The sequence below is a fragment of the Hemicordylus capensis genome, chromosome 1, assembly GCF_027244095.1.
Source record: "Hemicordylus capensis ecotype Gifberg chromosome 1, rHemCap1.1.pri, whole genome shotgun sequence".
NCBI lineage: Eukaryota > Metazoa > Chordata > Lepidosauria > Squamata > Cordylidae > Hemicordylus > Hemicordylus capensis.
In genome coordinates this window covers 81,595,658-81,618,628 of record NC_069657.1, presented here as the reverse complement: position 1 = coordinate 81,618,628, position 22,971 = coordinate 81,595,658, and the positions used below count along the sequence as shown (strand labels likewise).

Below are 22,971 nucleotides of genomic sequence, written 5' to 3'. Positions count from 1 at the left end.
TACTTTCTTAGTGCTGCAAACTTATCTATTGCTAAAACTTTGATTTGTTTGGGCAAATCTTAAACAAGTTTTGAGATAAGGGTACTCTTATAAAGGTCTGTTTTTGTTCTGGTGTGATGGCAGAGAATGAAAAAGGAAACATTAAATGTCTTCTTTCTAACAATCAATGGTAACGAAAAGTGGTCTTACTGAACATGCATCTCAAAAAGGCATCTGTATTGAAGCATTGATAATATGCAGATTTAATTGGTCAGAAGGCAGATGATTGCGCTATTAATCAATTGCTGGCTCTGTGTGTAAATAAAAATAATAGCACTCACCCATTCTTCATTTATCTTTCAGCATTGAAGATGTTTTCAAAATATAGGTTGACTAATTGTGGGGGTGGGGGGAACCTTACCACTGTTCTCAAGTACATCCACTTGCTTAGTGTTAACATTACAGTATTTGATTTGCAATGGGGAGCAAGAAAATCTAGCTCCAACTGTGAAGTATTGGTTAAATTTGAGTGTGTTTGATTTCAAGATATGTTACTTGCACTAATGTCAGCTTGCTGCAGTGCATTTGTGTGTTGCTAAGGTTTGTTTATTTCATATTCATATTCATGTTGCAGTTACTTAAGGTACCAGGTTGAAATGCTAAGAATTACTTTCTAGTCTGGGGCAATTGCCTGTCTCTTATTTTAGTTCCCTGGGCAAGACACACAGTGTCCAGGGTGGCCTTAGAATTTACTGAAACCCTATATGTATGCAGTGAAGGGCTTTTTATGCATTGTAGTGCATAAAACTCCCTAAACTCTCATACATTTATAAAGCAGTTTACAGTGGTGAATAGGAGAGCTGATGTTTCTGCCAAATATGAAGCTTATGCCTCTGAGGATCAAGGCCAGCATTTGCAACACTCTGCCTGAAGAAGCTTACAATTGTATTATTAATTCAAATATTGACTTATTTTAAAATTGAGGTTAGGTTGAGCAAAGTTGTCCTTGCTTAAATCAAATTAATTTGGAAATGATCAGATTTCTCTCCTCCTAGAAATTGGGAAGAAATTGGGACCTTTTCAAAACCACTCTGAGGCTCAGAAAAAGTGTGCCAGCCTCCCTTTCAACACATTCTCCTGCATCTTTCATACAGCAGTGGGAGTATCATGGGGAGGAAGAAGGGGTTTTCCTCTCAGGAGTGTAGGAAGCTACCAGCATTGTGGGTACAACCTAGCAGTAGTGACCCCTAGGTGCCCTAGACCCATACCCTGTGTTTGATGACAGATGTGGGGGGCGGGGGTGGCCCTGTGTGGAAATGGGGCCATGCAGCCCTGTTCACAAGGCGCTTCAGCCAGTTCTGGGTTTCCAGCCTGACTGGGAGTGCCTTTCCCTGCCTCGAAAGGCAGACACATGCATTCCCAGCCAGGCTAGGAACCCAGCGCTGGCCGAAGCATCTCAAAAATGGGACCCTACTCCAAAAAGAAACAGAGGAGTAGTTGTGATTGGAAATGTAGTTTGATAGGCAGGGAGGGATTTATTTGCTGACCTGCTTAGGTATCCAAGGAACTGTACTGTTTGCCTGGAGCCTACATTAAAGATATTCCTGAAAGGTTGCCAAAGCATATTAAAATCACTGGCTGTCAGTCGATGCTGCTTGTAGGTGGGCACCAGTATGCTCTAAAGAAAAATCTGGAAATCTGAAAAGTCTGTGAATCTCTGGGAACAAAGTTGAAGGTTCTGGCATGGCAGATGGTGTTCTTGCCAGTCCTCCTGGTGGAATGAAAGACCATCCCCAAGGGACAAGCCATATTCCAGTGATGAATGGATGCTGTTATGCAGATGCTGGTAGATCTTCCTGAATGATGGGTTGTGGCTTCAAAATGATGGGAAACTGGAAAGAGTCTGTCTAAAATTATAAATATGTCAGACAATAAGAGTGGTGTGCACTTTAAAAATCTCCAGTTTATACCAGATTAGTTCAGATTAGACACCAACAGAACCTAAATTCTGACTGAAGTGTGTGTAAATTTATGTCAGCATGATTACTGAAAATGTTTATATATCACTTTTCAATAAAAGAGTTCTAAGAGTGGCTTTAAAAAGACACAAGGAAGACACCAAGCAGTAGCCACTGGGAGGGACACTATGCTGGAATGAGGGTCACTTGTTTTCCCCTTGCTAAATATAAGAGAACCACACTTTAAAAGGTGTATCTGTGACCAGTTAGCAGGAGTTTTCCGTCCCTTCTCCTCATTCTCCCCACCCCTAATATATCCTGTCAGATTGTAAGCCATGATTGTAGAGCGACTTGTCTGTGCAACACTGTAGAACATTTTGAAGGATTTTAAGTTTTAATAATTATTGAATGTAAACAATTTGCAATTCTGTATGTATTAGTTATTGGGAGGAGCAAGGAACTATTCGGGGCACCCAACCCTCCCCCAGTAGAAATCCTTCTGGGCACTCATGCTGGCTTCTGAGATTTACAAAGCAGGTGCCCTTGCCCTTATTGTAAATTGGCATGTATGAAGATGCTCCTTTGTTGCCATGCTCGTTCAGTTCACCATGTTGTGTGCTTGAATGCACCCCCAGACCAGAAACGTAGCCATTTTTCCTTAGCCCATATGGAAAGAAAGCTGTTGCCTGCTTCATTCCTGAGATTACATGTTCTGATTAGACTTTCCTGGGGCACTCAGGTTATTATAAGACTGTAATATAGGACTATGAATATTCCATTCTGAATTGCATCTGAGCATATACTGAGCATATACAGAGAATCAGAGCAGATTAGCTAAGCAGTACAATAGAGACAAAAGTTGATAGAATGCAGGCTTCCCTCCATGCCTAATAAGCTTCAATTGATAACACAAGTCAAGGATCAGATGTGCATTTTGATTCTTCCCTCCTCGCTACTACTCACTGTTGTTTGATGAGTAATGCCAGAGAGAGATCTCTCCCCACTCCCATTTCTATTCAGATCGCTTCTTGTATCAAAGTATTTCTTAAGTAGGGATGGGCCCGGACCATTCAAAAAGCCATTCAAAAAGCGTCCGGACCTGGGCGGTCTGGTTCGGGTGGGGGGGTACCTTTAAGAGTGGTGGGAGGGTTTACTTACCCCTCCCGCCGCTTTCCTGCTTGGCGCCGTAATGTTTAGAGCAATGTTTAGAGCAATTGGGGCGGCAGGACACCTCCCTGCCACCCCTTCCCCGACATTGCTTGAAAAAATGCGCAGCAGTCCTTTGCGCGTGCGCACACGTCACAGAGATGTCACAGCAACGTCGGGGAAGGGGCGGCAGGGAGGTGTCCTGCCGCCCCAATTGCTCTAAACATTACGGCGCCAAGTGGGAAAGCGGCGGGAGGGGTAAGTAAACCCTCCCACCGCTCTTAAAGATACCCCCCACACCCCAGTGCAGTTGGCGGTTCTGTGCACACCCCTATTCTTAAGCACTCTTTTTGTTTCAAGAAGCACCCAAGCAATCACACTCAGGATTTAGTCTAAAACCATGCTTTATATGGAGCAAGTATATATTTCACTCCCTCTCAAGGCCCATGTAATCCAGTATCCTGCTTCACACAGTGGCCTACCAGATACCTCTAGGAAGCCCACAGGCAAGATCTGAGGGCATGCCCTCTCTCCTCCTCTTGCTCCCCTGCAACTGGTATTTAAAGGCATCTTGCCTCTGAGGCTGGATGTGGCCTATAGCCTTCCAACTAGTAGCCACTGATAGACCTGTCCTCCATGAATTTATCTAAACCCCGCCTAAAGCCATCCAGGCTGTTGGCTGTCACCACATCTTATGGCAGAGAATTCCACAGGTTGATTATGTGTTTTGTGAAAAAGTACTTCCTTTTGTCTGTCCTAAATTTCTTGGCAATCAGTTTAATGGTATGACCCCTGCTTTTATTATGCGAGAGGGAGAAAAACTTCTCTCTATCAACTTTCTCTACACCATGCATGATTTTATAGACCCCCTCAATGTCTCACCTCAGTTGTCTCCCCCCCCAACTAAAAGGTCGCAGGTGTAGCTCTCCCTCATAAGGAAGGTACCCTATGCCCCTGATCATCTTGGTTGCCCTCTTCTGTACCTTTTCCAGTTCTACAATGTCCTTTTTTAGATGTGGTGACCAGAATTGTATGCAGTTCTCCAAGTGTGGCTCCACCATAGTTTTGTATAAAGGCATTATAATATTAACCGTTTTATTTCAACCCCCTTCCTAATGATTCCAAGCCTTTTTCACAGCTGCCATACCTTGAGTCAACACTTTCAACGAGCTGTCCACCACGACCCCAAGATCCCTCTCCTGGTCAGTCACTGACAGCTCAGACCTCATCAGCGTATATGTGAAGCTGGGGTTTTGTTTTTGCCCCAATATGCATCACTTAACACTTGGTAACTTTGAAATGCATTTGCCATCTTGTTGCCCACTCCCCCAGTTTGGATAGATCCTTTCGGAGCTCCTCTCAATCTCTTTTGGATTTCACTACCCCAAATAGTGAAATCCAAAAGGAGGATTTCTTGAGGAGGTCCGTCTCCAGTTACCGCCAACTTGTTTGGTGGCTACACAGAGACAGGCCTTCTCGGCTGCTGCCCCCAGATTGTGGAATGTGCTCCCTGCTGAGATACAATCCTCCCTATCTCTGGCAATTTTCAAAAAACACCTGAAAACACATCTTTTCAATCAGGCTTTCTCAGCTTTTTAAAACTTGTTTTTAAATTCTTCTGATTACTTAATTGTTTTACAATGTTTTTAATTGTTAATTATTGTTTTGATGCTTTATAATTTTTGTTTTAATTATTAACTGATTTTAATGGTGTTTTAACGTAAACCGCCCTGAGCCTTTTGGAAGGGCGTTATAAAAGTTTTAATAATAAATAAATAAATAAATAATTGTTGTCATCTGCAAATTTGTATGAATAAGTTGAAGAGCACTGGTCCCAGTACCGATTCCTGGGGGATCCCACTTCTTACTTTGCTCCTTTTTAAAGAACTGTCCATTTATTCCTATCCTCTGTTTCCTGTCCTTCTGTTTCCTGTTACCAATCCAGTTACAACTTCTAACTGCCTCTTATGACTGACAGCTCCAATTTGCATAGAGTTCTGCATCATTTCATCACAGGACAACGTAAGCCAAAATTGTCTTCCCATAAGGCAGTTTGTAGACTCTTTTGTGTCTGCAAACTGCCTTATGGGAAGACAATTTTTCCACTAGTTTGCTAGGCACTAATCCTTGCCATAATCATCCTCTTTTCACTTTCTGTGCCTCTATTATCCCTCAATAAAGCAACTCTTTGTTTTCAAGGAATGTGTCTGTCTTCTTTTATCTCCTTCCAATGCATCTGTACCAAGATAACCTTTTCCTGGTACTTAGCTGTTTACCTGTTTGTACCAATTTGAAGCTAATTTTCTCCACTTTAAGCAAAGCATAGTCATGAGTGGTAGTTATTACCACACTTCAGAGCAAACCTGGTAATACCTTTCACTGAGGAAGGTGGTTATAGCCAATCTGCCATACGTCCATTATGCAATCTGAGTCCAAAAATTATCACTGTCAAATTATGACACAAAAATTATCACTGTCATAGAAGAATCTACATCTTTGCTTACATTAAAGTTATTTTAATAAAACAATACTCTGCCTTAAATATGTCTGCATTTTTATGAATGCAGACATAAGTGTAAGGCTGAGTATTGTTTTATTAAATGATTGAGGCCTCTCTGAACCTGCACAGAGAGGCGAGGAGAATGGCTGAGGCTCAGAGAGACCTCATTCAGCCCCATTGTGGGCTGACCTGCCATTTGGTGGCCCTCTATGCCACCAGCACAACAATGGGGAGGTGGAAAAAACTGTAAAATTGCAGCATGTGGGGAGGGATTGCAAAATGGAGTGGGCAGGGGGGGAAATGGATAACAAATTGGAGTGTGAGGGGAGTGTGTGGCAAATGGAGTGTAAAAAACCCTGCTCCCTCTGTTGGCACTACAGTCTTCCCACCAAGGAACCAACTGTCATTCCCAACTGCCTTGCACACTAACTCTGAGAGAAAGGGGCACCTTTCCAGTTCTGGAGTTCTCATTCTTCCCTTCTCCCAATCAACTGACTTATGCTTCTTCTGTGACTACCTGTAAGCATGTTTCTGCATCCTCATTTCTGGGCAAAGAAATGGGGTGGTGGTGGTGGTGAGATTGATGTATGATATTTCTGCCCTGCGTGTGAGTGTCTGCTCTCTCAGGAATCAATGTTGGGTCACAAACATAGGAAGCTGCCTTTCACTGAACCAGACCCTGATATATTTTAGGTATGATATTTTTGCATCAAATCCAGTTCAGCTACCAAAACTTGCATGACTACAAGCTGTAAAAACACATACTGACAGCAGCTTCTCCAAGCTTGCAGACAGAAGTCTCTCTCAGCCCCATCTTGAAGAAGTCAGGGAGAGAAAGAAGGAAGGCCGAGGGATGGGCCTGAGCCTGTCAGCGGCCTGAGGGGGACGAGTGGCCATGACGGTGTCTATTGGTAGCAAGGAAGGGCCTAGTCAACCACTGCTGCTGTTTGGGGCTACTGAGGCCATTGGTGGAGGGAGGCAGTCAAGGGATGGGCCCGGGCCTGTCAGCGGCCTGAGGGGAATGAGCGGCTGTGGCGGCAGCGAGGAAGGGCCCGGCCAACTGCTGCTCCTGCTCCTGTGGAGAGGAGCAGGAGCGGGGCTCGAGTGAGGGTGGGGAGGTCTCTGGGGATAGGAAGCTGCATCTTAGCCAGTAGGTGCCAGCAACGCTGTATGAATTAGATGAGGAAAAAGAGGACCAAGAGGGGTGAGGGGAGTAAAGGGATGGAGGAGTGACCAAGAGGGGTGAGGGGGATGGAAGCAACGGGCTGGAGGAGGAGGAGTGTGGCTCAGGTGAGGGTGGAGAGATCTCTGAGGTGAGGGGGCCTGTGGCAGGGGGTGAGGGGAGCAATCAAGTACTAGTGTGCAGATGCTCTGCGCAGGTTAAGCTAGTAAGTAATATTTGAGTTGTAAGTACTCCAGCTTCCGGTATATTAGAACTATGAGAAAGTATCATGCGAGCTTCTGTTATTTTCAAAACTAGATTAGGTCAATATTGTATGCAAATTTTGAAGGCAGTGTTCTCACGACAACTGTAAACAAGGGTCCACAAATGTTTGGTGTGATTCTGTAGCAGCCACTATTTGTGGGTGCCACCTGTATTCTTGTCTTCCCCAAGTCTTCCATGTACTGTAGAGAACTTTAGTAGAGGCAAGTAGGGTTCTTCACTGTGTTGAGAATTCCCCCACCCATCCAGCCTTCTGTGTGTGCCAGAGGACTTGGGAGAGGAGACAAGAGGGGATGGCCTCATGTTCTACTAGTGTTCAAAGTTCAATGTGATGTGAAAGATACTCTTCCTTGCAAATTATGTGAAGATTGTGGAGAACTCTGAGTGAATTGTGTGGTGTGGAGTACTTCTCCCTGGTTAGCAGACTTGTGGAGATCTGGTCATAAGGGCTAGAAACTTGCTTTTTAAAATGAAGGCTCAAATTTTCAGGATACTGAGTTCTGTGTGTTTGTGTAGAATATTTACATACTTATTTGTCCACAATTTTGCTAAGGGTGTGAGTAAGGTCAAAAGCAGTATATTCACATATTCATGTATCCGCAATTAAGAGCTTGCGTACGGTTAAAAGTAAACTTCTGGGTGTTTTTTTAAACCCTCAAATGGAAGATTTGAGTAGCAAGATAGAGTAGCTAAAAGGACTGTACATTGATCTTAATCATTGTTATTATCCCCTCTACGTTCAAACTTGCATTATTACTTGCGAATCAGTTTGGCAGTGAAATGGGGTCCACTATAAAATTAGGGAGAGGTTCTAGATGCTTATGGAAGACTTCCTAGGTATACAGAAGTGTACTGATTTGTTTGTAAATTAAAATGGACCTTAAACACACACACACACCCCCTAAAATACCTGAAGGACTTGTGAGTTTCCAGGCCCTATGAAATGTTATGCTTAGCTGAGCAACTGAATATTTAGGATATAATTTGGAAAGCAGGAGGGAGGGGGAAAGGAACATAGAGAGAAAGAGAGGAGATAGGGGTGTGGGCAGGCCAAAGAGTCCATGGCTGGTATCCTGAAAGTGCAAAGTAGGGATTAAGTTTAGGTTTGTTTGCATACCTACTGTGAAGTTTAAAACAAACAGAAATCAACCTCCTCTCTCTTCACTAGTCAGGGAGATTTTATGAGGAAGAGAGGAATCTTTTCCTTTTTTTGTTCTCCAGAAACTCTCACCTCTGATATATAGCAATAACATGCTCAGATTTAGGACTGGCAGTCAGCCTTGAATCTGAGCCCTCTAGCATTTTTAAGCTTGTCAGGGATAGGTTGTGGGAGAGTGGGAAAGTGAAGTGTCTCTTTTCTACCCTGCCCCCAACACTGTGAGCTCCAAACAGCATTACAGGCACTGTTTAGCCTAAACAAGAATACTGAAAAGGGGTTGGGAATCCCTCTCTGACTCTTCCCATTTTAATTTCAAGAATACAGTCTGTCTTCATTGGTATCTCCAACTAAATCTGCATTCTCAAAATCATGGTGGCCCTAGTTGTGAGAATACAGATTTCCTGGGAAATCCTGGTCCAACCGCTGTGGATAAATCACATTTAACCAGAATCAGTTTCTGGTTATCTATCCTGATTAAATGTGGTTTAACCACAGTGGTTTGCCCAGGAAATTGTGTTCTCACAACCAGCTCTGTAATCCTGTTTAACTCTTTAACCAGAATCAACATGATTGTGAGAACATGCCCATTATGAAGTGTAATCGGCCCTAAACTGCTTTGTTTTAAGTTACACCATAGATCAAATCCAGTGACAAGACATAGTTTTTTTTGTTCTGAATCTGCTTTTGAAAGTGTGTGCTTGCTTTTTTGATTTCTATCTTCTGATTCTTAATGTCACCAGTTCTAACTTGTGGCTACTTGTGTCATCTTTTTGTTGCTCATTCTGTGTGTTTGAATATCTGTAAGCTAACTAGGCTTTGATATTGCCAGCTCATTTGGAACATGGTGATTATTCCTGTACTCCTACTCCTTTTAATCTTTTTATTTTGTTGGCAATTGGTGCAATCTAATGCTTACTGTAGGCATCAATGCATACAGAAATATGCTTCTAGAAGTTTCACTTAGGAACTCATTTTGATAATGTCTTATTCCTTCTTTTCTTTTCCACTCACACCTTTCCCTAAACAAAATACTTTGGGTGTTGGGGAGAATCTTACTTCCCTTGAAACTCACTAAAACTAATTTCCCTAAAATGTCATGGTTCAGATTTTTAAAACATTTTTTAAAATCTGTCACTCACAATATGTCCACATAGATATTTTTATTATTTCTCCCTGCATTTGCTTAACACTACTCAAATCCTAAAATATGTAATACTTTACAAGCATTTCTGTAAACCAGTTATTCTTAATTTGTGGATCATGAGGCATCTTCAAGTGATCTTCAATTTCACAATAAAATAAAGGAAAACTTAAGCCACCTAGGCTGCTGCAGCATTTGAGTGGATGAAGGGTAGTAGCTGCTTGCTAACACTTTCTTGTTCTGACATACTTTAATAAAGGACAGGTTCTGTTTTGGGGGCAGGCAGCCTCATTTGGCTAATATCCTTAAGCTGGAAACCTTTGAGCCCTTGGTAAATTTCTAGGTGGAACACCAATTTTACTGGGAATTTAACTTTGAAGGCAACAAACATGACTCACGAGATCAAGCATTGTAAGGAGAAGGTATGACTGTATGTGTTATGAGTGGGTGGTGATGTCTCCTTTCAGAGTTCAGGTCTGTGTGAATATTCAAGAAGTGTGAACAGTTGGGAATAGATTTTATATTGATTTTATATGAGATTGAATCTGGGCAAGACAGAGGTGCTGTTGGTCAGTAGGAGAGCCTATCGGGATGAGGGGATTTGTCTGGTTCTGGATAGGGTTGCACTCCCCTTGAAAGAGCAGATGCTCAGCTTGGGTGTATGCTGGACCCAGCTCTTCTTTTGGAAGTTCAAGTGAAGGTGGTGGCCAGGGATGCCTTTGTAGGACTTTCAAACTTGAGGGCACATTGCCAGCACACACCAGCAATCTGGGTTGGAGGGAGGGCTAGAAGGGACTTCACTGGACTTCACTGTATGCTGATCCAGCACCCAATTTCATGTATCTGAAGTCAGGTAACTGACACCTGAACTCAGCATACGTAGGAAAATCTGGTACAGGTTAAATTCATGTATCCGTGGTTTAGAGATGGCTGGAAATGACCTCGGAGGTCATTTCCAGCTGCCATTTTGCCAAGAGTAGCCATTTTGTGGCTAGTTCTTGTTTTTTAAAATTTGTGTGTGGGGGAGATAGAATTTTGACTAGTGGGGGCATTGTTGGATAGCTGGAGGCCCGCGGAGCATGGTAGGGGACTTTATTTCACCTTTTAAAAACCATTTCCCATTTTTTCAAACAATTTTTTGGACCTCCCGGGAACCTAACCCCCGTGATCCCTTAGACTTAGTAAACCAGTATTCACGGTTTCTCTATCTGTGGTAACTGCAGAGAATGGAACCCCCACAAATACTGACATAGTGCTGAACAGCCTGCAGTTGTCTATGCAGCCTGCCCAACTGCCACTGCCATATCTCCCTCTACTCACCACACGATCAACTGAAGCTCCCTCACCTACCAGCCAAGTAACTGCAAGTCCAGTTGCAGGGGAGCAACAGCAAGCGAGAGCGCATGCCCTCACCTCATGCCTCTGAGAAGCCCACAGGCAGCTAGTGGGCCACGGTGGGAAACAGGGTGCTGGACTAGAAAGGCCTTGGGACTGGCCAAGCAGGCTGTTCTTGTGTTCTTAACTGAGCTTAATGTTCACAAATGCTTAATAAACCAGCTCCCACCCCATTCACATCTGAGGGGAACATGAAAAGAAAATATGTTCACAAACCAGATCAGGTCATCCTCTCAAAATTGACCATTTTATCAAACAACAAATGACCTCTTTAATGCAAAAAAGATATTAAAATAACTTACAGATTTTCCACAAAGCAATGAAACTTAAACAAAACTGAGCAAACCTTTCGGTGTAATAGACCATCCCCAGTGCTCCTTTAGCATTCCAGCTGAAAGCACTTAAGTACAGAAACTGAGATCCAAGAGCATCAAATAGATAGATGAGAGTGGAGACAGCAGACCTATTGTAGATAAGATATTAACTCTTTCAGTGACCAATGTATCTCATGGCTTCTCATATCAACCTTAACATTAATATCAGGTTTCATTTGCTATATGAACATTGCTTCCTTGATCTTACGTCTTATTAAATTCTCTTCAGCAGCCAATATTGATAGTTTTGTTTTGGTCACGTTTTGGTCACGTTTCCATTGTAGTGTTCTTTTATATGTATCACCCACAATTTTATATGTATCACCCACAATTTTATATGTATCACCCACAATTTTGTGTTTGTTCATTATGCTGCATATCAGGTAGATGTTCCTTATATCTTTTCTTTAGTCGTCTTCCTGTTTCTCCAATATAGAATTGCACATTCCACACATTCAATTTTATACATTACCCCCTTCACTTTACACCAGCCCTCATCTTCCTCACAAATAGAACAATCCCTCCCTTCACATCTGTTATCATACAAACGGGATTTAACTATATGTTGTTTTAAAGTTTTTTGGTGCTGTACAAATGCAGCGGGGAAATGCTTGACTAACAAGCAGAAGGTTGCCGGTTTGAATCCCCGCTGGTATGATATAGGAAGATACTGAAAGGCATCATCTCATACTGTGCGGGAGGAGGCAATGGTAAACACCTCCTGTTTTCTACCAAAGAAAACCACAGGGCTATGTGGGCACCAGGAGTCGAAATCGACTCGATGGCACACTTTACCTTTGCAAACATTATTAGCCTTAACTCCATGTCTACTCAGAGCTTTCTGTACCTGCCATTTCATTAAAAAAAAAAAATCCAGGCTAAGTCAGAAATAGAAAATAGAGATTTCACTGTAAACTGTAAGACAGGGAAAGAGTAATGAGCAGGCTAATCTCCAACAGTTAACATAACACTCAGCTGTGCTCTAACCACAGCTCCAATAATGTGGATGAATTACTCCGACCTCTATACAACTGGCCCAATCCAAAAGTCAATCGGATAGTCAGCCCTCTCACTGGAGATCACCCTAAAAACCCATGAGGAAATGGCCAGATACTCTAACCCTCACAGTGCCCAAAAGAGATTAAAATTAGTATTATGTGGTCCCTTCAGGTTGTCACAGACCAATCTCCCTGTCACATTCTGTACCGATTGTAGTTTCTGGAGTATGTACAAAGGCAGCCTCACATAGAGTGCATTACAGTAGACTAGCCTGGAGGTTACCAACATATGTACCACGGTTTTAAGGTAATTTATCTCCAGAAATGGACACAGCTGATGCATCATCTGAAGCTGATAAAAGGCACTCCTGGCCTCAACCTGAGAAACCAGGGAGAGCTTTGGGTTGAGGAGCACTCCCAGGCGATGTACCTGATCTTTCAGGGGGAGAGTAATTCCATCCAGAACAGGCAGTTCTAAACCACATCTTGGGTCCCGACCCCTCAATGTCAGTACCTCCATCTTATTTTGATTTGCCTTGAGTCTCTTCTTGTTAGATTATTCTGGATAGCTTTCAGCTTGCAAAGCCCAATGATGTGGACAAAATCCTTGGTAACATTTGGGCATCATCGTGTGGTCTTGCTCCTTGCCCTTCTTGGCTTTCAGTGAGCTGTCCACCGTGACTCCCAAGATCCCTCTCCTGGTCAGGCACTGACAGCTCAAACCCTATCAGCATATATATGAAGTTAGGGTTATGGGCCCAGAGCTCTTAGATTTATGAAGAAAGGAATTAACCTGAATAAAAAAACAAAGTTTTATCAAAGGTGGAGACAAAACAAATGCTACAGAGAATTGAGAAGTTATAAGGCTCAGATTCTGAACTGTGGTCTTTCATAATGGAGATTCTACTAAAAAGCCATGGAATCAGCAGTGTTTTACACACAGAGCGCCATGTCAGAGGAGGAGAAGAAAGACAAGCCTGGGATAGTGCAGATGATAAAGCCACCGGCATAATTTGTTTGTTGGTGACTATTTCAGTGCTTTTACAAAACAGCATGCAATTGACATGTGGGAGACACTGAAGAAGTATGATAGAAAGTCAGCTGTCTCCAAGGTGCATTAAGTTATAAAGATGTGTAATAGAAACTAGAGGGAAAGGATCTGTCTAAGCATGTAATTGAGATATTGGATACTTCATTACAGCTGCAAGGACAGGGAGTAATTTTTCCTGAAACGCTTCAAATTGGATTGTTATTGAACAGTCTTCTTGAATATTTTGTTCCTATTGTAAATATATTGGAAGCCAAAGATGATTTGAAGTTGGAGTTTGTAATAAACTGCTTGGAAGACTTTAATTTGTGCAGAGGCAGTGGGCAGCAACTAAATTTAAGTGAAGAAAATGCTTTTAAAATTTATCTAAAGAACAGACATATGAAGGCTCAGTGTCCTCGGAACAAAGAATTTGCAACTAAAAAGGAGGCGATACCACATTTCAAAAGAAGTGAGTCACCTAAGCATATAAAGAAAAGTGCATGGAAGCAAGAAGAGAATAAGCCTGACAGATATAAAACGTGTGTTGCTAATAGCAGAGAAGCAGGAGAGGTCAGAGGGGATGAGGAGAGGAAGTGGGGTAGATTCTGTTGGCTTGCCTGATCTTTGCTGAAGAACAACAGCTGTCTCGCCCTGCCAGCATATTCCTGATCTGGCAGAGGAGGTTTGTTTTACAGCCCCAGACCTTCTGAAGACAAGCTTGCTTGCAGGTTGATTGCTTTCCTGTTCCATTTGTGCCTTCTGCCTGAGTGCTTTACTGAGTCCACCTGTCTCTGAGGACAAGATCTCTCTCTTGAGAGGGGACATTTCTGGAGCCCTTGGGAGCATAAATTGGAAGAAGGCATGCTGGAGGCCCACCTGTAAGTGGCCACTGAAGCTGGCTGCTAAATGGGGCCAGCCTTTGGCACTGGGCTTTCTGTGTGAGACGGGTTTGGGGGGTGGGAGTTATATTAATGTGGGGTTGGAGGTCTGGGTTAAAGTTTGTTAGTCCTCCTTTTATTGGATTGTGCCAGGCCTTTTGTTGTAATGTGTTTGGGTTCTCTTAGGCAGGGTGATGTGAGGGGTGCATCCAGCAGCTCTGGGGCAGCTATTACTGTTGTGTTGGGGAAAAGAAGAACTGGCATTGGCAGAGCAGCTGGCCATTACAGGGGAGCTTGCTCTATAGCTAACTGGGCAAAGAGGCACCTTTTACCATGGTGATTCTCTTTATTTAGCAGGGGGAGAGTAACTGGCCCTATCCACCCCCAGCACAGTACTTCCAGTGACTGTTGCTGGTGTGTGCCCTATGTTTCTTTTTAGAATGTGAGCCCTTTGGGGACAGGGAGCCATCTTATTTGTTTTATTTCTCTTTGTAAACCGCCCTGAGCCATTTTTGGAAGGGCGGTATAGAAATCGAATTAATAATAATAATAATAATAATAATCTGTGATGCCCGAGGACGTGGACAAGCTGCTTGGGGCGGTGAGGCGTAACACTTGTTCTCTGGATTTTTGCCCAACTTGGGTTCTTCTATCTAGCAGGGAAATTGTTGGAGATGGCCTAGTTAATATCATTAACTCATTGCTGAGGGAAGGTAGGATGCCTCCTTGTTTGAAGGAGGCAATGATTAGACCACTTCTTAAGAAGTCTCCCCTAGATCCCTCAGTGATGGATAGTTATAGTCCGGTCTCCAGTCTCCCGTGGTTGGACAAGGTGATTGAGAGATTGGTGGCTAACCGGCTCTAGGCAGTTCTGGAGGAAACTAATTATTTAGACCCAAATTCCAACTGGCTATAGAGCAAGCTATGGGGTTGAGTCAGCCTTGGTTGACCTGATGGAATCGACCTGATGGAATTGACAGAGGGAGTGTGACTCTGTTGGTCTTTTTGGATCTCTAGGCAGCATTCGAAACCATTTGATCACAGTATCCTTCTGGATTGTCTTGGGGAGTTGGGAATAGGAGGCACTGCTTTGCAGTGGTTTCAGTTCTGTCTCTCAGGCAAATTCCAGATGGTGGAGCTTGGTGACTGTTGCTCTTTGAAACTTGAACTATTATATGGAATCCCTCTGGGCTTCATTCTGTCACCAATGCATTTTAGCATCTACATGAAACTGCTGGGTGAGGTCATCAGGAGATTTGGTGCAGGGTGTTATCATCTGCTGATGACACCCAAATCTATTTTTCCTTATCACCATCAGGAAATGGCATTCACTCTCTAAATGCCTGCCTATGGGCAGTAATCGGCTGGATGAGAGATAACAAATTGAAGCTGAATCAAAGCAAGATGGAGGTGCTCACTGTGGGGGATCAGAATTTGAGGGATGAGTTAGATCTTCCTGTGCTGGATGGGATTACACCCCACCCCCCTTGGGACTTGTACTTGAAGGTACAAGTCCACAGCTTGGGAGTGCTCTTGGCATCCAGGCCTAACTCTGGTATCTCAGGTGGTGGCTATGGCCAGGAGGACTTTCCATCAAGTTTGGCTTGTTCAGTAGCTGCATCTATTCCTTGAAGAGAATGATTTCAAAACATTCTCAGCTGGTAAGCTCCAGGCTTAACTATTGCAATGCGCTCTACATGGGTTTGCCTTTGTACGTAGTTTGGAAACTTCAATTCAAAATGCGGCAGCCAGACTGGTCTCTGGGGTAATGTGGAGAGACCATATTATGCCTCTCTTAAAACATTTGAACTGACTGCTGATAAGTTTCCAGGCAAAATACAAAGTGCTGGTTATTACCTTTTAAAGCCCTGAATGGCTTGGATCTGGGCTACCATAGAGAGCACCGCCTTCTGTAGGATCTCCATCACACATATATTGCGGTCATCTGGAGAGGTTCATCTCCAGTTACTACCAGTACATATGGTGGCAACTCTGAACCGGGCCTTCTCTGTAGCAGCTCCTGGCCTATGAAATGCACTCCCAGCAGATATCCAGTTTAGGCTTGCTGTTTGCCTTTAAGAGAGCCGTAAAAACTTAATTGTTTGGCCTGGCCTTTCAAGGTTTTTAAATTGCTTTTAAGTGTTTTAATTGGTTCTAAATGGTTTTGAATTATTTTTATATTGTTTTAAGCAGTGTGTTTTAAATGGTGTTTGTTTTTATGTATTTAAACTTGTGCACTGCCCAGGGCCTTTGGATTGGGCGATCTACAAGTGTAAGAAATAAATAATAATAAATAACTAGCTGGGCCAGGCGCAGAACATCTGGCCCTCAAGTTTCCCCCTGCCCACCCGCCACTGTTTTCTTCCGGCCTGCCACCGCCATTTTCTCCCCTCCTCCGCTGTTTTGTTGCCTGCCTTTCCCGCAAGCGTGTCCACTGACAATGCTGTTTTCCTCTCCCCCTGCTGGCAGCTCGCTTGCAAACTCTCCCGAGAGCTACCACGCATGAGATTAGCGACAGAGTACACTTTAGAGAATTATACATGGAAATTTTAAGAGCTAGTTCTACAAAATGCAATGCTGGAATTTGTATTGATTCAAGCACAACCAGCAATTTGATTAAAGAAAAAAAGATTTACTAAGTTGGACACAAATTATAAGGTTCCAATTTTTCTAGCGGATGGGAAGCAGATGTTTGCTGAAGGCAGAGGTTCTGCAGGGCTACACTTCAAAAAAGGAGAAACGGTGAAACTGACTGTTGAGGATGCGTTGTTTGTTCCCACACGGGTTCAGCTTGATGTGGTTAAATATTCTATGGAGAGGTTATGAGGTGACATTGAAAGGAAAACAATATTTTATCACATATAAAAGTGAGCTACTTATGAAAGAGACTTTGCAAGAGAATGGCCTTGTTGAGATCCTTCCCCAAAGCCCAGCAGGGCATTTACCTGACTGGGTGACAAACAGATCAACAGCAGCGGATTGCCCGGCTGTGCACGAAGCCAATGGCAACTATGCTGGGATGTGGAGGAAGCTGAGAGAACAGCCACCCTTGACTGGGCCAGAATGGCCTGCAAACTATTGCCTGGCTTCAGGCAATATTGCTAAGCTATTGCCTAGCCAGGAGCTAGCAGGTCCCTCTGCTCTACAGAGTCCATGGGGGATGATGCAGGGAGAAGAAATGGAGTCCTGTAAGGTGGCCCGTTTAAGGGCTAACAGGCAGAATACAGGAGGCTGGAAATGGAAGGCAGGGGAGGGGCTAAGAGGGGTGGCAGCTGACCCTGAGAACATATATGTTGAGGGGCCAGTGGCTATGGAGTGTGGCTGCCTGTATGGGCTCCCAGGGAGGAGCAAGGCATTCTCTCTCCCTGGCAGATGGAGGAGGAACAGGGTGCTTAGTACCCCCTTCCCATCCTTCTGAGGCCTATATGCCTAGGGTTTGTGAGGTTTCTGCAGAGGAAACACTACAGGCCTATTTGAAGTGGATTGCATAAATGAAGAAGCCAAAATTGCAAATAAATGTTGACATTAAAAGTGCTTAAATTTATGGCATAGAAGAATGGGACACAGAGATCCCAATGAAATACTTCAGCTGGAGAAGGGAGATCTAGCCAGAGGCTTAAATATAAGTAACTGTAATGTAGAGTCCAAGTGTACATGCTTTGCAAGGGTTAAGGGAATTAAACACGTCTTTCCTCAACTCAGAGGAGACATACAGCATCTTCTTGTGCTGATACACAGTGATATTTGTGGACCCATGCGGGTAAATTAATCAGGAGGAAACAAATATTTGTTAACTCTCAAAGATGATTATTCAAGATATAGGTTTACTTATTTAATTAGTGAAAATAACCAAGCACTTGAAAAATTGAAGGAGTATGTTGCAAGGGTATGAAATAAGTTTGGAAGGAAACTTCAAATTCTGAGATCAGACAATGGAGGTGAATATCCAGAAAATGAGAACTGAATGTCTGAAAAATGAGAGTATTGAACATCAAATATCAATGCCCTATCCTCCAGAACAAAATGGTTGTAGAAAAAAAAGAATCGGGCTTTAATAGATATGGCCAGATGCAGGAGTACATAGTAAGTTTTGGGGAGGCAATTATAACTGCTACTTATTTACAAAACAGACTGCTTACTAAAGTTATAAATACAACACCAGTTGAATTGTGGCATGGAAAGACGCCTAATATGGGGCAAGTGATAGCTTCTAGCTCAAAAGTATTTGTCTATGTGCCAAAATCTAAAAGAATCAAATTGAACTGTAGGTGTGAGGAAGGGATATTAGTTGGCTATGCACCAGGATGTAAAGAGTATAGAATACTTGATCTTGCAACAGAGACCATAAAAATGTTTAATGTGGTTTCCTCTGGAGTTGGAAAAAGCCAACTGCTGATGAAGCACCAGATATTAAACCAGACATTCTGATACAAAAGGAGCTGGGGCAAGAAAAATCAAAAAAGTTGCTGTAATTACTGTACTCACTATCCAGAGCAAAATGAAAACATTAAGGCTCAGTTAGAGATAAGGTGCTCAGCAAGAACCAACAAAGGTGTTCCAGCAAAAAACCTTTCATATTACTAGAGAAGAAAATGTTCAAGAGCCTAGTACATGGGAGGATATTGATAAAATGCCAGCTGATCAAACTTGCAATTGGAGAAAAGCTACAGAAGAAGAGATCGAATCTCTACCAAAAAATAATACTTCAATACTTACGGAGCTGCCTATAAGAAGAAAAACTGTAGGGTGCAAATGGGTTTTCAAAGTGAAGCATGATGCAGAAGGAGATGTCAACATAGGAAGCTGCCATGTACTGAGTCAGACCATGGATCCATCTAGCTCAGTATTGTCTACCCAGACTGGGAGCGGCTTTTTCAAGGTTGCAGGCCGGAATCTCTCTCAGCCCTATCTCAGAGAAGCTCAGGAGGGAACTTGAAACCTTCTGTTCTTCCCAGAGCAGCTCCATCTCCTAAGGGAAATATCTTACAGTGCTCACATATCAAGTCTCCCATTCATATGCAACCAGCGCAGATCCTGCTTAGCTAAGGGGACAGGTCATGCTTGCTACCACTAGACCAGCACTTAATATCTAACACTATAAAGCAAGGCTAGTAGCTAGAGGATATTCTCAGAAATATGGTGAGGATTATGGTGAAACGTTTGTCCCAGTAGTAAAACACTTGTCTATAAGAATGCTCCTGTGTTGCAGCAATGAGGAAAATGTACATAGAGCATTTTGATATCAAAGCTGCATTTTTACATGGCGATATTGAGGATATTTACATGGAGCAACCACCAGGGTTTCTAGGAACCTGGTAAGGGGGGACTTGTATGTAAGTTCCAAAAGAGCATTTATCGTCTAAAGCAAGCAGCATGGACCTGGAATACAAAGCTAAATCAGTTGCTAGTTAAACAGGGGTTTATCCAAGGAAAAACTGATTCTTGTCTATTATTCAAAGTTTAGGAACAATAGATGAACTTGTATATTAACATGTTGATGATTGGTTGTTGTTAAAACAGAAAAGATAGTGATGAGATTGTAACACATTTGAACAAAGAAATAGAAGTAAAGTAATGGGAACATTTCTTATAGTCTCAGAGTACACATAGAAAGAGATGAAGGTTATCTTTTTAATCAGGAACAAAAGATAAGACTTGTTAGAATGTCTGGGTCTTACAGATGCTAAGGAAGTCAGCACTCGAATGGAAGCCAACTTTTTAAAGCAAGATGCAAACAGTGAGCTTCTTCCAGACAATGGGCAATATAGGAAAGCAGTTGGAAAACTTCTATATATTACTACAGTAACAAGACGAGCCTCAGCTGTGGGAATTTTAAGCAGGAATGTGTGAATGACTGGATTGCAGTTAAAAGATTGGGTTGGTACATTAAAGGTACAGCTCATCTAAAATTTAAATTGCCAGCAAGTAGTAATCCTAGCAGGGTGGATTTGATTTAAATCAAACTGATTTAATTCACGATTTAAATCACGATTTAAATCACTAGTCAGTAAGGCTTGATTTAAATAATAGTTTTCTACATAAAGACTAATTCTTGCTGGTATAACTTTAATATGCAAGTAGATGAAGATTTTTAGAATAACAACTTTTCATATTAGTTTTTTTATCCCCAGTTTAATAGGTTAATCATTCATATTTGGACAACTTTTCTGTTGTACTTAGGAAGGAGAAAAATAATCATTACCTTAATAATAACAATTTAAATAGATTTATTCAACTGAAACAATAACATTACAGCATATGTTATTTGCTTAAACAAACATCCATGTTTGTTAACTAATTTGGCTAAACAAAATATATATATTTTAAGAAACTTAGACTGTCAGCCCAGCCTACACATGAAAAACTTAAATACTGTCCTCTGTAGCTCACTCGTCATCTTCATCTTCTTCTTTGTTCATAATCTGGAAAAGAAAAACAAGCTTTCCTGCTTTATTGGGTCCCAAACGATTTCTCAATTTAGAATGAATGAGTCCAAAGGAAGAGAATATTCTTTCAACGCCTGCAGAAGAAGCTACTGCTGTTAAAAGTGAAATCATTACTTGAACAGTCTCTAAATCCAAGTGCTTAAGTGACTTCCACTAGTTCACTGGTGTGACTTTCTTTAAAATATCTTCAGCAAACATATATTTCTTGAATGGTTCCCCCTTAGCTTTGAAGTTTATTATAGTTGGCATTACGGATGGATGATTGCTGGATACCCATGTCATAGCTAACTCCTCTTCCTCAGCACTTAAGTTTTGACCCTGGTACTGGATATTGACAATATTTGCCAAAAAATGAGCTGGAGACAGTACTTGTCCCATTCGTTTTTTAATGCTTGTAATTTAATTCTGTCCATGTGTAGTTCTGTTTTTAAGTGTTCACTCAGTTCCTTCCAAATTTCAACAGCATCAGCAATAAAACAGCTATTTTTCTGTATTTTGTTTAAAGATTCAGAGATGGGTTTCAGGATGCTCAGCATATGTTCAACATTTCTCTTAAGCCCAATGTTGAGGATTTTGGCCGTGACAGTGCCATCTATTTTATCTCGATTTTGTTCACAAACTGTCATCAGAATAGGCCAGTTCTTGATATACTGTTCAAAACAGTCCACCACAGAGTTCCATCTAACATCTTGTGGGAGCGTTAGCTTGGTTCCACCCATCCTTTTCAGAGCTGCTGCAGCAAAGTGATTGTTACGGAAGTATTTAGCAATTTCAACAACATTAGTCTTTATTTCTGGAACACTTAAGTCTTTGGCTAAGAGGTGCAGCAAATGAGCACTGCAACCATATGTTATTAGCTTTGTATTCCCTTCCTGCTCTTCTAAATTTCTTCTCATCTTGGATACATTTGCAGCATTGTCTGTGACCAAACTGCGTACTAGACATTTGAATTTTTGTTCACATGTTATTATAGCTTTTACTGCCACTTCTTGTAAGTATTCTGCTGTGTGTGCATTTCCTGACGTATCAATTGTTTGTGCAAGGAAGACTTTCCCTTCTTCTGTTGTTATACAAGCACATACAATAGGATCATTGTGGACATTACTCCACCCATCAATACTTAGGTTAACCATTCTACCCTCCAGAGCTGTTGCACATTGCTCCATTTCTCTGTCATACACTTTATCCAGCAGTTTCCCTGCAACATCTGCTCTGCTGGGTGGACTGTATCCTGGTCTCAGTGACTGAACCATATTAATGAAATGTGGGTTCTCAGTCAGACGGAAAGAAGAGTTCGTTGCATAAACAAACTGGGCAATTTTTTCATCAATTAACTCTTTTTCTAATCTGCTAGTTTTTATCACAAACTTATCTATGGTGGTTCCAGGAGGGAAGGATTTTTTCTTTCTTTTAGGTGATAGTGATATGTGGCTGTGGGTGTCTGATGATGATGCTAATGAAGCACTATCCTGGATGGATAACTCTGAAACTGTAGAACAGGAGGATGGTGATCTTGAAGGTGGATAGTTTCCAAAATCCATGAATTCCCCTAAACAAAAAAGTCAATGCTGTTATTTTATTGTTTATACAATTTCTGCTTATTGTACACAGCACTGCCCCAAAAGGAATATTTGCTTTTCTTCATAACTGTACCAAATGACAGTAACATGCAGTAATAATAAGAAATATAATTTTGCTCAAACATGACAGTTCAAGGCAGTCTTTAGAAATATTATATGATTCAATAAAAATGTTTACCAACCTGAAGATCCTGCCTGTTCAAATGTGTTTCTTTGGTCATCTTCATCACAGCACTTCTCATGATGTTGCCTCATTCGGGCCACCAGGCCTTGCATTTCTTTGTTGCAGTGTTTGCATTTGCACGCATGCCTGCCTTACCGATAGGTAAAGGAACTTCATTAAAATATTGCCAAACTGGGTCTCTTTTACGGCCTGCTGCCATTATAGGTTTTTTCCTCCAAGGAATGAATGTGATAAACCTCAGGTCATACACACAAAAAGATCCAAAGACTTGTCTGTCTGTGGCTATGCAGTATTGTGCTCAGAAAGTTTCACTTTCGTTTTGTACTGCTTGTCTGCTTGCCCCTCCCTCCTCACACTTAGTTTCACTTTCTTCTTGTGCAGATCTATTCCACTCCAAACAATCAGAAAAATATTGTTTCTATTCTATTTCACGGAACTTCTTGAAACTTAGCACTGAAGGGGTTGATTCTGTATTCATAGGTTTGTAGAACAATAGGATTAAGGTCTTTTTCTCAACTCTGTTCATGTCATAACATTTTTGCTGTGAAGAAGAGGCATGTGATCTCTGCTGAGTCAAATTCAGTTTTGAGAACTGCAAAAGTAAACCAAGCATCTGTGATAATATCTTGTAGGCAGAGAAACTGCCCAATAATCTTACAAAAACCTCTGGAAGAGCATGACATTGTGAATGGATTAATGGAATTTATTTACCAAAAAAATTAAACATATACAGCCTTATTCTACATAATTAAAAAACTA

The 22,971-nt window shown here is 41.9% G+C and overlaps 1 protein-coding gene across 15 annotated transcripts in view; it reads left to right on the top strand.

The window, feature by feature from the left end:
* Positions 1 to 22,971, top strand: part of GPHN (gephyrin) — a 556,374-nt gene that overhangs the window by 21,466 nt on the left and 511,937 nt on the right. For 4 of the 15 annotated variants that reach the window (XM_053285156.1, XM_053285113.1, XM_053285118.1 and 1 more), the window contains exon 1: positions 5,995 to 6,102. The exons of 9 other annotated variants lie outside the window; for them this stretch is intronic. The gene's annotated coding sequence lies outside the window, so the exon portion shown is untranslated. Of the gene's footprint in view, positions 1 to 5,994; positions 6,103 to 22,971 lie in introns of those variants that run through there. 2 more of the 15 variants (XM_053285189.1, XM_053285182.1) reach the window with 1 other exon arrangement.